Source organism: Podarcis vaucheri (assembly GCF_965113315.1).
Source record: "Podarcis vaucheri genome assembly, chromosome: 1".
Lineage (NCBI taxonomy): Eukaryota > Metazoa > Chordata > Lepidosauria > Squamata > Lacertidae > Podarcis > Podarcis vaucheri.
This window is the reverse complement of record NC_138759.1, coordinates 95,194,027-95,206,974: the sequence shown is the minus strand read 5'-3', so window position 1 is coordinate 95,206,974 and position 12,948 is coordinate 95,194,027. Positions and strand designations below refer to the sequence as shown.

The 12,948-nt window shown below is 46.8% G+C and overlaps 1 protein-coding gene and 1 long non-coding RNA gene across 14 annotated transcripts in view; one reads left to right on the top strand and one right to left on the bottom strand.

The window, feature by feature from the left end:
* Positions 1 to 12,948, bottom strand: part of KALRN (kalirin RhoGEF kinase) — a 508,727-nt gene that overhangs the window by 381,193 nt on the left and 114,586 nt on the right. The gene's annotated exons all lie outside the window — the stretch shown is intronic.
* Positions 2,466 to 3,760, top strand: LOC309528067. Its single transcript, XR_014217491.1, has 3 exons — positions 2,466 to 2,552; positions 2,799 to 2,928; positions 3,661 to 3,760. It is a non-coding gene; the product is annotated as an uncharacterized lncRNA (long non-coding RNA).

Sequence of the window (12,948 nt, the reverse complement as noted above, 5' to 3'; positions counted from 1 at the left end):
GCCCTTCCCATATTTTTTAGATCATGCTTTGTTCCTTCCCAAAGGAAGCACTGAAATATTGCAAGGTAGACTGTGCTCCCCGGATGGAAGGCCCCTGGCAGAAAAACACATTCCTTCAAACCTATTAATGATTAATTGTAGTGCTATTGTAATTATGATAAGGCTTTTGTGTGGTTGTGGTCAATGGAAAATTCTCTGGCAATTGTCATACAAAAAAGTAGGGGGTGGGGTGGGAAATCTGCCGGTAAAAGACAGCACTCTGATGACAGGCCTGATAACCGAAGACCATTTTCCCCCTTGTAACAGAGCATATCACATAACACTTAAAGACAGAACAGAGATCATTTTTTTCCTGCATAGCATCTCACTTTGGTGCTTTTGCAGTATGACCTGTCATCCAAAAATACAGATTCTTTTATTTGGGATGTGGCAGGTACAAAGCAGAGAGAAAGAGATTTCCTCCTTGTGGAAATCAAGAAAATAGGGAGAGAGGTAGTGAAGAAGGAAATATACTATAAATGACAAAGGAAGTAAAAGCAACTAGACAGTGCTGAATAGGCTATGTATAAATACATATTGACCACACAGAAACACATTGTCAACTAACACCACTGCGAACACCACAAAAATGGGAATTAAAACTCCTCTCCAAATCTGACAATCACTTCTACCCAACAATTCAACATATACTCAGCAATCCTGCTTCACAAAGATCTCTTCACAAAGATTCCTGTGAAAGAATCCATCATATGGCAGAACTACATAAGCATAGTCTTTTGTTCTGGAATGACTATCTCAACCTGGTTTTATGCTCAAAACACCATCACAGATAAGAATTCACTATTCCAGAGCTACTGTCTACTAGATCAGGTCATTTGTCCATAATGTCTACTCTGAGTGGCAACTTGTCAGGTAGACAGGTCTTTCCTAACACCTCTTACATTTTTAACTAGAGCTGCTGGGTACAGAACCTGGGATCTTCTGCATGCAAAGCATTAACTCTAGCACCTTGTTGAGATTCCATCCCCAGCAACAAAGCATGTATATAAAAGTGGGAGCATTCACCCTTTAACTACCCTGACTGTGACTACAAAACCACAGTTAAATTGCACTAAAGACCAAACGTATTCTTATCTTGAACATGAACTTCTAACCTCATGTGCAAATGGTCTGGCAGCAAAGCACTCAGACAGAATGGCTGAACATTTGATTGACTTATCAGCATTTCAGCTCTCCCAAAACCCTTCCTCGTGAGAGTGGCACATGCAACCAATAAAATGTTTAAAACCTCTCACTCACATACAGTGGTACCTCTAGTTATGAACTTAATTCGTTCCGGAGGTCCGTTCTTAACCTGAAACTGTTCTTAACTAGAGGCGTGTTTTCGCTAATGGGGCCTCTTGCTGCTGCTGTGCTGCCGGCACACGATTTCCGTTCTCATCCTGGGGCAAAGTTCTCAACTCGAGGTAACTCTTCTAGGTTAGCAGAGTTTGTAACCTGAAGCATTTGTAACCTTAGGCATTTGTAATTCGAGATACCACTGTACCTCTCCCAACCGCATTCAGCACCTGCACACCACTGCTGCACATCCCCGGCAATCTCTGGCATACAGCTGCTGCCGTGACGGAGTGGTGCATGCAGCAAGGAGCTTTTAAACAATATCCTTGCCATTTAGTCAGACTACTGGTCCATCTAACTCAGTCTTGTCTACACAGAATGGCAGCAGCTTTTCACGGTTTTAGATAGGAAACTTTCCCTGTCCTACCGGAGGGGGAACTTTGGCCATTTTTTAAAAAAATCCACAGCTCTTCCACTGAGCTACAGCTCCTTTCTCAACACTTCCTTAATTCTGAATTTGCTGCATTAAGATCTTCTTCTCTTAAAACACGATCCATTCTTAAGGTTGAACCACGCACTGAATAACTTTTAAAGCAAAAACACCAAGATTGTAGTGATAATGTATAGGGTACATTTCGCATAAGTGCTTGGAGCACTTGTCTAGCTCAAGGATCTTTACTGAACCTCTGTTAGGTAGGTCAGTATTATATGTATAACCACATTTTATGAATGAAAGGTCTAAGAGCTGAGAGCGGGCAGGGGTACTAACTTGAAAAAAATATTGGGCAGGTATGCCCCACCCCACATAGTTGATCACATGACATGGCACACACACACACTTACACTATTTTAATGGGAATGCCAATCAACTTTGGGGGGACCTGGCCCCCTCAGATATATTATTGGGAGGCAAGGGACCTTGGCCCCTAGGAGTTGGCTCCTACGGAGAGGGGAACTTGCCTAAGGCTGCCCAGAGAGCTCAGGTTTAAGCCAAGCACTTCTGGATCATGCTCTTAACCATGTTATACAAATAGGGTGGGGAACCTCAGGCCCAGGGACCAGCTGCATCCCTCTAGGCCTCTCTATCTGGCCCTTGGAATTCTCCACAGGCCACACTCTTCATAGGCCCTGCTTTGCCCCCAAGCTTTTTGCCTGTGTGTTGTGGGTCAAGCTCTTTCTTGTTGGATGGAGGACAGAGAGGGACGTTTGAATGTGTGCAGAGGCTAGACCAGGGGTCGGCAACCCGAGGCTCCGGAGCCGCATGTGGCTCTTTTACACCTTTGCCGCGGCTCCAGGGCGGATACTAGCAAGGGGAGGAGGCGCATTGTGTGCCCCAACACTCCCCACTGTGGCGGGTGCTGTACTGGCTGTGATGTCGCATGGGGGCGGTGCATGCAGCTCCCAGTTTTTTTCCCTTCGGAAACGGGTCCAAGTGGCTCTTTTTGACTTAAAGGTTGCAGACCCCTGGGATAGACTATTCTACAATGAGGACATTTACATTCATCACTCCATCCTCTTTTACCTCTGGTCTTGCCCATCACTGGCATACGGCCCTCCAAAGGTTGCCCAGTTTTCCACCTGCCTATACAGGTAAGCTAACACAATGGCTATAAATTGGACAGCGGTATAGCAGGAGTAGCAGCAGCCCTTACTAATTATCCCTGGGTTCTTGTGCTACACAAGAAAGGCTTGTGGCTTTCGTAACTTAAAACAGACCAACCTCAATACGGAATGTTTCCTTTTAGCCAAAACATCTGCCTCACAAAGATGCTTTTCTCAGGTCCAGAGCACTTCTGAAAGTGGCAAGTCTACATTTAAAATAACAGTTTTTTCTCTTGTGGTTGCAGAGAAGGTTATGACAAAAGTGAATGTGCCACAGTCACATTCTCAAATGTACCCACTGTGGTCATATGCCACCACATCTATAGCCATAGTGGTGTCTAGCCTTTAGCAAGGACCTCCCAGCCTATGAGGTTGAGAGAATTACCCATACAAAGCTGCCAGAGGAAAATGCTAGAATTTATTATTTATGGAGTACCTACATCTAAGTTCAGTACAGAAATGATAAAGGAGGCCCTGCCCACAATCTACTTATCCTCTAGCTAGGCAGCTATATGCATATTTTGGAGGCAGCAAGTGGAGGAGGAAGACAAGGAGGGAGATGGACGAGATTTCACACACTGATTCAAACTACCAGGCAGATATTTTCTTGGAAGCCTCTATAATGTTACAATATGGTTGCCAAAATGTTAAGAGAAGAATGTATGCCTGAATGCACAGACAGCAACATTTACTATTATTTTCATACAATGGTGCAATCAGGGCTGGACTTTTGGGCAGAGATCCAGAGTCTCACTGAGGAGAATGAGCAGAAAGGCCTGGATTATTTCAATTATTCCAAAATGTGTCAATAATATTGCTATCTTAAATGGGCCTCCTCAGTAAATCTATTAAATCCAGAGTCTAAAATTACCAAACTGCACCACTGTGATCATATTTACATAGGCACCGACTCCATGGGGCCTGAGGGGGCTCGAGCCCCCTCAAAAAAATTTTTTGGGGGGCTCAGCCCCCCCAATAATCTCGGGCGCCCTTCCAGCAGAGCGCCGCCGCCATCCCCCGCCTCCTCCCCACCTGCTCCCTCGCCAGCCAGCCAGCCAGCCAGCCAGCCGCGCACCCTAGTCTGAGAGCCCCGGCCGTCCCCCGCGAGATTAGGGAATCCCCGGGGGCGGGGGCTCCTGCCTCGCTGCTTCGTTTCAGCCCCCGCGAGAACAGGGGAATCCCGACTGGCCACACCTCCCAGCCAGCCAATCGGCTGGCTGGGGGGCGTGGCTTGCCCAATTTGAGGCCAGAGCCACTTTATTTGCATATTCATGAGCTTATTTATTATTCATGAGCTTTCCCGGGCCCCCCCAATATTTTTTATAAGTCCGCGTCCCTGCATATTTACTTTGCAAAACGTGGCTGTTTTGACAGGCTGCCCCAGGGAAACTAGGATTGGAGACAAAAAACCATCCCTTGCAGGGGATCCTTGAGGCAAAAAGATTTTCAGTAGCTGTAAGAATCCCCCCTCCCCCTTTGGGGCAACCATTAACAAACACTCAAAGCTCTATTCCAGGCAGCAAACTTCCCTGACATCTAGAACAGAAGTTACACCAAAGTCGGCCCTACCACAAGTTTAGGTGAACGCCTCAGCTCAGGTGGGTGGGTGTGGGTAAGGGTGTGTGTGAATGTACTTATTGGCCTGCTCCCCAATCGCCACAACTACCCCTGTCCACCAATCGACCAGAAGTAGTACCTTTCTGGTAATATGTGGGGAAGCTGGGACCACTTCCAAATAAACATATTCAGAAATCCAAGGAAAAAAACTGGCTCGCCACTTCAAATGACGGACCAAATACGCAGACACAATGAAAGCACTCTAAAACATAGATAAATCAATGAGGACATTGATTTCATAAGATAATCCTCATGAGTTTTTGCCCTCATCAATGTTTAAAGACTTTAATTCTTCTCAGTTAATACATTAATTGTATTGGCATCAACCCGGCTGCCTTGAAAAGATTTGAAGGCCACTTTGCCTGTTCTTTTGAGTATGTTACTCACCTCTTAATACAGAGGAATTCCCAGCTGGGAAGAGAGAAAAAAGACCTATAGGATTAGGTCTCAAAGAACACAAGCAATTCCAGTTAGTGGAAGAGAAACATGCATTGATTTTTTCTGGAGCCAGCATTGACAATTCTGCTTTCAAGCCAGGAAAACTGCTCCACTTAGGCCATCAAGGCAACCCAGTCCTATGTTCAAACATTAAGCTTATGGTGGGCTGGCCAAAAAGGAATGTTTATGTTGAAATGGTACAGATGAAATTTTACACAAGGGGATTTGTGCTGTCAAAGCAAAAATGTGATTGTTACGGCCTGTGCAATGAGATTAGTAAAATATCAATTAAGGCCAAAATTGCACTTTTACTCTGAGCTGCTTGGATTAGATGGTGACTAACGAAGGGATAAGAACCAGTGTTTGTTTATCCTAATCACATTTCAAATGCCAGCTCTTTCTATTATCCTCTCCCACACAGCAGTCACTCCCAATGACAGAATTCAATCCCCATTGTCTCAGAAGGCTCCCTGATCCCCCCACTCCACCCAGCACCACCAAAGAGCACTTTTCTCTGATCTGCATTTCTATCCCCAGACCCTTTCCCCATCCCTACCTTTACAACATTTAGGAAAATCCCACTCAAAGCCATCAGCATGGATGATGCTTCTTGCAACACAGAAAGACCAAAACTGGATTGTAATTTACACCCGCACAAACAAACACACATTTGCCTTTCTTGGCATTCAGTTTGGCAAATTGGTGGGAATCTTTTGTAATTAAGAGTTAGAAAGATACAATTATGGAAACTGTGTGGTCTAGTAATGGTCGACTATTCTCCCACTGAGTTGATTTAAGTGATTTTGCAATACATCAACCAAAACAAAACATTAAAAAAACAACAACACCCAAAATGTTCTAAGCCATTTATATACATTCCAATAGGCTACAGAGAGTAGTCAAAAGGTCATTTGGCTTCAGAGTATTTATTTTCTTCAAGTTTCCATTATGCATCATAATTTTTGTTACTCACTATATACAGTATATCAAATGCAACAAACAATTACCCTGTCTTCGCAGTATCCATTGAGAACAAGTTTATTCCCATTTTACAAATCTGAGAATTAAGCTGAGGGAAAATGGAACTGGACTATGATTACTCACGTTTCCAGCCATGATGAATCCCCATATTATTATTAGACTACAAATCTCATCCAGCGGTGTGGTGGTTAATTTTGAAGTTCAGGAGCTCATATTTACAGTCCCCATTGTCATGCCCCATGGAGAGTCCAAAAATGTAGGCATTTGTGTTGATCCATTATATTAGCAGTATTTACATAACACCCAATTTGTTAGAATCAGCATGGCTGCAATCCTTTGTATAGTTTCTTGGGAGTAAGCACCATTGAACTCAACTGTTCACTTCTGACTGCACAAGTTCAACTTATAAAACACATAGAACTTTAACAAAAGCTCTTCAGCCTGCTAAAATACAACCTTTAGTTTTTAATTAGAAATGCAAACAATCTGTGGGGGAAATGTTATCATTTAAACTGCTAGCATGAAGTAGCAATCCTATTTAAAACGGGAGTGGGGCGAGTATTTGGCTTCGCTTATTTTCTCCATTCTCTGGCTTTTTCCATGCTATCCTGCCACAAACAAACTTGAAAGCCTTATTATCAGCTCATTCACTTGCCAGATAGTCCAACTGATGGGTGCAATAACTCTTGCTTTGAGGGTGGGGTGGGAATCCATAACTGTGTGCCCCTGCATTTTTCCTCCACTACAACCATTTGCCCATTACTCCTGACCATGCTGCATGGGAGTTGATGTGGGAGCTGGAGGCTTAACAATATCTGAGGACCCAAGGCTAGGAAGGTCAGTCCACAGGTGAAGGCACAATTCCAAATCCAATAATCTGTTCGCAGGATCTTGGATTCTCTCAAGTAAATTAGAACAGTCAGGATACTTGGCAAGGATACCCAAAAGCCAGTTTCAAAGGACAAAAGAAAGAAAAGCTCCTTTACAGAATAAGCGCTTGACCACGAAAACGTGAGATGGCTGTCCAGTACATTTCTGCAACTGCCAAATCTACTACTGGAAATGAAGCTCTGGTTTATAAGGCAAAATTTACATGGCATTGTCAAAGTTGCCCCGAGGGGAAGAAAGAAAGAAGAGAGCAAGGAAGGCTGTCAGACAACATCAGCTCCCTGTTGCAGCTGTGCTGTCCTTTCCACCCTGGCCAGCTTTACATTTTATGACATTATTTATTAAAAGTATAAACCACCTTAGCAGAAAGATGGCACATAAATATAATGGATGTGATTGAAAAGAAATCTCCTGTATTACAGAAATTGTAAAATGGCCAGAACTTATTACTGTCCACCAGGAAAGGAACCAAGGCTATGTTCACTGCTAAGATTATCAGTTATGGAGATGCTGTCACACACCCATGCTCATTATTCCTGCTGCCACTGACAAAGGCTTCTTGGCAGCTAATACAAAATAAGTCATATACAGTGGTACCTCAGGTTAAGTACTTAATTCGTTTCGGAGGTCCGTACTTAACCTGAAACTGTTCTTAACCTGAAGCACCACTTTAGCTAATGGGGCCTCCTGCTGCTGCCGTGCCGCCGGAGCATGATTTCTGTTCTCATCCTGAAGCTAAGTTCTTAACCTTGAAGCACTATTTCTGGGTTAGCGGAGTCTGTAACCTGAAGCGTATGTAACCTGAAGCGTATGTAACCCGAGGTACCACTGTACAGTGAGCTTCTAGCCATATTGACTCACCACAGATAGCTAGTACTACCACCAGCACCAAATAGCTAACCCAGAGGGTAACTCTAGAGCTCAGAGAGTAGCACACAGAAGACAGCAAAGTAGATCAGTGGAAGGAGACAATAAGGAGTCATTTTGAGCATGTGGAACTCTGTTGTGGGTGCAGACAAGTAGAGGGGGAAAGGGACTATTTGGAGTTGGGTGAAAGATAAATAAGAGAGAATAATAATAATAATAATAATAAATTTTATTTATATCCCGCCCTCCCCAGCCGAAGCCGGGCTCAGGGCGGCTAACAACAATAAAAATAGTTCAACATTCTAAAACATTCATTATAACATTAATTAAATCAAATTAAAATCAAATTAATGGCAACCATCAAGCAAATTTTTGTGCAGATTGCCAGAGGAGGGGGTCAGGCTGCGCCCTGACAAAAGGCCTGGTGGAACAGCTCTGTCTTGCAGGCCCTGCGGAAGGATGCCAGGTCCTGCAGGGCTCTAGTCTCTTGTGACAGAGCGTTCCACCAGATTGGAGCCGCGGCCGAGAAGGCCCTGGCTCTAGTTGAGGCCAGCCTAACCTCTCTGAGGCCTGGGATCTTTAGGGTGTTTTTATTTGCAGACCGTAAATTTCTCTGTGGGACATACCAGGAGAGGCGGTCCCGTAGGTACGAGGGTCCTAGGCCGTATAGGGCTTTAAAGGTTAAAACCAGCACCTTAAACCTGATCCTGTACTCCACCGGGAGCCAGTGCAGCTGGTACAGCACCGGATGGATATGATCTCGCAGCGAAGACCCCGTAAGGAGTCTCGCTGCGGCATTCTGCACCCGCTGGAGTTTCTGGGTCAGTCTCAAGGGCAGCCCCACGTAGAGCGAGTTACAATAATCCAGTCTGGAGGTGACCGTCGCATGGATCACAGTGGCTAGGTCAGGGCGAGAGAGATAAGGAGCCAACTGCTTAGCCTGGCGGAGATGAAAAAATGCCGCCTTTGTTATAGCTGTAATCTGCGCCTCCATAGAGAGGGAGGTATCGAAGATTACACCCAAACTCTTCACGGATGATGCTGGCACTAATTGCACCCCCGCAAGAGACGGGAGTTGCCCCCTCAATCCCATATCGCTCCGTCCCAGCCAGAGGACCTCTGTCTTCGAAGGATTTAACTTCAACCGGCTCCCACGTAACCATCCAGCCACAGCTTCCAGACATCTGGTCAGTGTATCTGGGGCCGAGTCAGGATGGCCGTCCATCAACAGATAGAGTTGGGTGTCATCGGCATACTGATGGCAACCCAGCCCAAAACTCCGGACAAGCTGGGCGAGGGGGCGCATAAAGATGTTAAAAAGCATCGGGGAGAGAATTGCACCCTGAGGCACTCCACACACCAAGGAGTGGCGCGATGACAATTCCCCCCCAAGCGCCACCCTCTGTCCCCGACCGGAGAGAAACGAGCGCAGCCATTGAAGGACTGTGCCCTGGATCCCCACGTCGGCAAGGCGGCGGTCCAGGAGTTCGTGATCGACCATGTCAAAGGCTGCTGACAGGTCTAGAAGAATCAGCAGCCCCGACCCGCCTCGATCCAGCTGCCTGCGGAGATCATCTGTTAGGGCGACCAGAGCCGTCTCGGTCCCATGACCAGCGCGGAAGCCGGACTGGAATGGGTCGAGAGCAGATGTTTCATCCAGAAACCTACCAAGCTGTTCAGCAACCGCTCTCTCAATCACCTTACCCAGGAATGGAAGATTCGAGACCGGGCGGTAATTGGATAGATCTGAGGGATCTAATGATGTTTTCTTTAAGAGCGGACGCACCACTGCCTCCTTCAGTTCCCCTGGGAATATCCCAGTGCCAAGGGACAAATTGATGATATCACCCAGGGGGGCCCGCACCTCGTCTGGACACGCTCTAATCAGCCAGGACGGGCACGGGTCAAGAGGACAAGTGGTGGGCTTTCCAGCTTGGAGGAGTCTGTCCACATCAGCTGGGGATATCCGGTCAAAGTGGTCCAATACTGGACCCGAGGACAGTCGAGGGACCTCCAGTTCCTTCATTGTATCCAAATTGGCAGGGAGGTCATGGCGGAGCAACAGGACCTTCTCCGCAAAAGAGCTCGCAAATGCCTCGCAGCTGTGTGCCGAATTGTTATTTAAATTTGGCTGTCCTTCGAGGGACGTTAAAGACCTAATTATACTAAATAATTGCGCCGGGCGAGAGCTAGCGGATGCAATGGAGGCCGAGAAGTAGGACTTCTTAGCGGCCTTCACTGCCATCTCGTAGGTTTTCATAAAAACCCTATAAGATGTTCTTGAAGCTCCGTCACGGGCACCCCGCCATACTCGCTCTAGCCGTCTGAGGTCCCGCTTCATTTTCCGAAGCTCCTCGGTAAACCAGGGAGCCCGGTTTCTGCGGGGTCGCAGAGGGCGCCTAGGTGCGATCTCATCGATGGCTGCCAGGAGCTGGATATTCCAGCCCTCAACAAGCTCAGTCAATGAGTCGCCAGGGGGAGCAAGGTCCCGCAAGGCCTGACGGAATCTATCAGGGTCCATCAGCCTCCGCGGGCGAGCCCAAATTGGCTCGCCACCTAAGCAGGGTGGGGGTGGAAAATCAATCCTGGCTTTCAGTGCATAGTGATCAGACCATGGCACCTTCATCGAGGGAGACATGATCACATCTATACCGGCGCCAAAGATCAAATCCAGCGTGTGGCCTGCTTGATGTGTGGGGCCCGAAACAAACTGGGAGAGCCCTAGTGTCGCCATGGAAGACACCAGGTCCAGAGCCTGTGAGGAGGGAGTGGCATCAGCATGGATGTTAAAGTCCCCCAGTACCAATAGGTTGGGGAACTCCAAGGCCCAGCCGGCCACCGCCTCCAGCAGGCCTGACAGGGTGGCTGCTGGTGCGCTAGGTGGCCGGTACACCAGCCAGACAGCCAAGCTCTCCTCGGAGCCCCACACTAGGCCAATTTGTTTGGCTATTTGTTTATATCCGTGACTCCCGCTAATTGATTTGCGAACCTCAATTAGCAATTTATGGCCGCCCGGCACACTTCTGCTGCGGCTTTCCGTCACGACTCAGCAGAGCTTCGCACAGCGGTGTAGAACTGTCACGTAGCTTGTCTCAGCTCTCAGACAAACACACAGAGTCCAGGTTTGTCTATTTACAGCTTTTATTCCAACATTTCTTAGGAATTTCCAGGACTATTTGCAGCCATGACAAAACTGCATCCTTTCCCCACAAAATACCGAGTGGGACTGACAAACTCCTCCCAAGCTCCTCCCAAGCTTCCAAAACTGACGTCAGAATGGTGTGGCATCCTGGGAAGAACTTAACCTGTTAAGTTCCAAACCCAACACCCCCCTTTGCCGCACATTCTGACAAGATCTTTTTGAGTTCAACACCTTACCCTTTGCCTTGTGCTCCTTCCCAGCATCTTTCCCAGGCACCTGTTGAACCCTTTCAACACTCCCAGAATCACACTGTGCGAATCTCGCCCACGCACATGTTGCCTGGTATCTTTCAGGTGGAATGCCCTTTGTTGTGCGACTAGACCTTCTGGGCATAAACTCAGATGTTACCTCTGACTCACTGCCACCAGGAAATGTGTCCTCAGCATCACGGGATTCCCCCTCTGACTTAAAACGTTTTCGAATCCTCTCCATTACACTCACAGGGGAACTGGGCTCGCTTTTGGCCTCTTTTTTTACAACTTGTGGAGAAACTACCGATACCTCCTCCTGTTCCTGACTTTGGTCAGTTACCTGATCGTCATCATCAGACTCAGCTTCTTCTTCCTCCCCCTCATAATCTTCCTGTTCTGAGAGACACTCTGAAAGAACATCATGCTTGACAGCAGCTTGTGTCTTTTTATCCTGCTCATAGAACTCAGCGTGTTTACTGATCAGCAACTTACTCTGATCACCTGATGGAAATGCAAATCTCCATGCACTTGCTGTTGGCTCATACCCACAGAAGATCATTTTTCGGAACTTGGATCCATCTGGCCCCTGCAAAGCAGCAGGTACCGGCACAGACGCACGTGACCCGAACATACGCAAAAAATGAATCTGGGGTTTCCTGCCATGCAACAACCCAAACGGTGTGTCCCCTACCATGGAATTGTAGGTGCGATTCCAGGTGAAGCTTACATACTTGATTGCCTCCAGCCAAAACCTTGGAGGTAACCCAGAGTCTTCCAGCAACACCTGTGCAGTTTTAACCAGAGCCTGACACTTGAGCTCTGACACTCCCCTCTCATTGGGTGAAGTCACTGTGTGACGTATCCCTTTCTTGTGAAAGTACTTCTGCAAAGCAGAACCTGTAAACTCAGCTCCTCTGTCACTTGTGACAGCTTGCACTTTGGTGGAAAACCTTTGTTCCACCCCCTCAATCCACCCTTTGATCAGCTGTGCTGCATCATCCTTGGATTTGAGACCATGTATCCAGGAATTCTGAGTAAAATCCTCCTGCATCGAGAGCAGAAACCTTGACCCTCCCAGACTTGGTTCCTTCACAGGACCCCACAAATCTATGTGAATCAGTTCAAAAGGCCTAGTGGTTATCCTCTCAACCTTTGGATAACTGCAACCTTTTACCTTTGCCAGTTTGCAAGTTTCACAACTTACAGCATGTCCACATTCTGAGATCTTACAACCATTGGAAACTTCTGGCAGCACCTGTAGTTCTTCAAGAGAACTATGAGCTGTACGTGTATGCCAAGCATGTACGCATGAATCATGATTGGGAATTGTAGCACGCAGTGCTTGTGCTTTCTCAACCTTCCCACCACCCTCCAGAGACGTTTTAAGAATGAAGAGATCATTCTGCCCCTTTTTAACCTTGGCAAGCATCCTCCCTCCTTTGGAGATTGTGCACACATCACCCTGAAAACAAACCGTAAATCCCTTTTTCAGTAAATAAGGCACAGATAAAAGACAGTGTTGCATCCCAGGAACAGTACAACACTCCAACGTTTCCTGTAAAACACAAAAATGCAAATTTACAGCATTAGTCATTTGTCTTTTCTGTCCATTTGCAAACAGTACAGTTTTCCCGGCAGGAATTGCCGTGCAGTTCCACCTCTCGACAGCAGGTGCCTCTGGAATCAAATTGCGATTAGCTGCAGAGTCAATAACAAAACTTAGCTTTTGGCTTGTCCCACGGCTGTCTTCAGCCAACGCCAGACTAGCCGTGATTTGATAAGTCTCCTGACGTTGTTTTCCTCGTCCTTCTCTTGCGTTCCCAC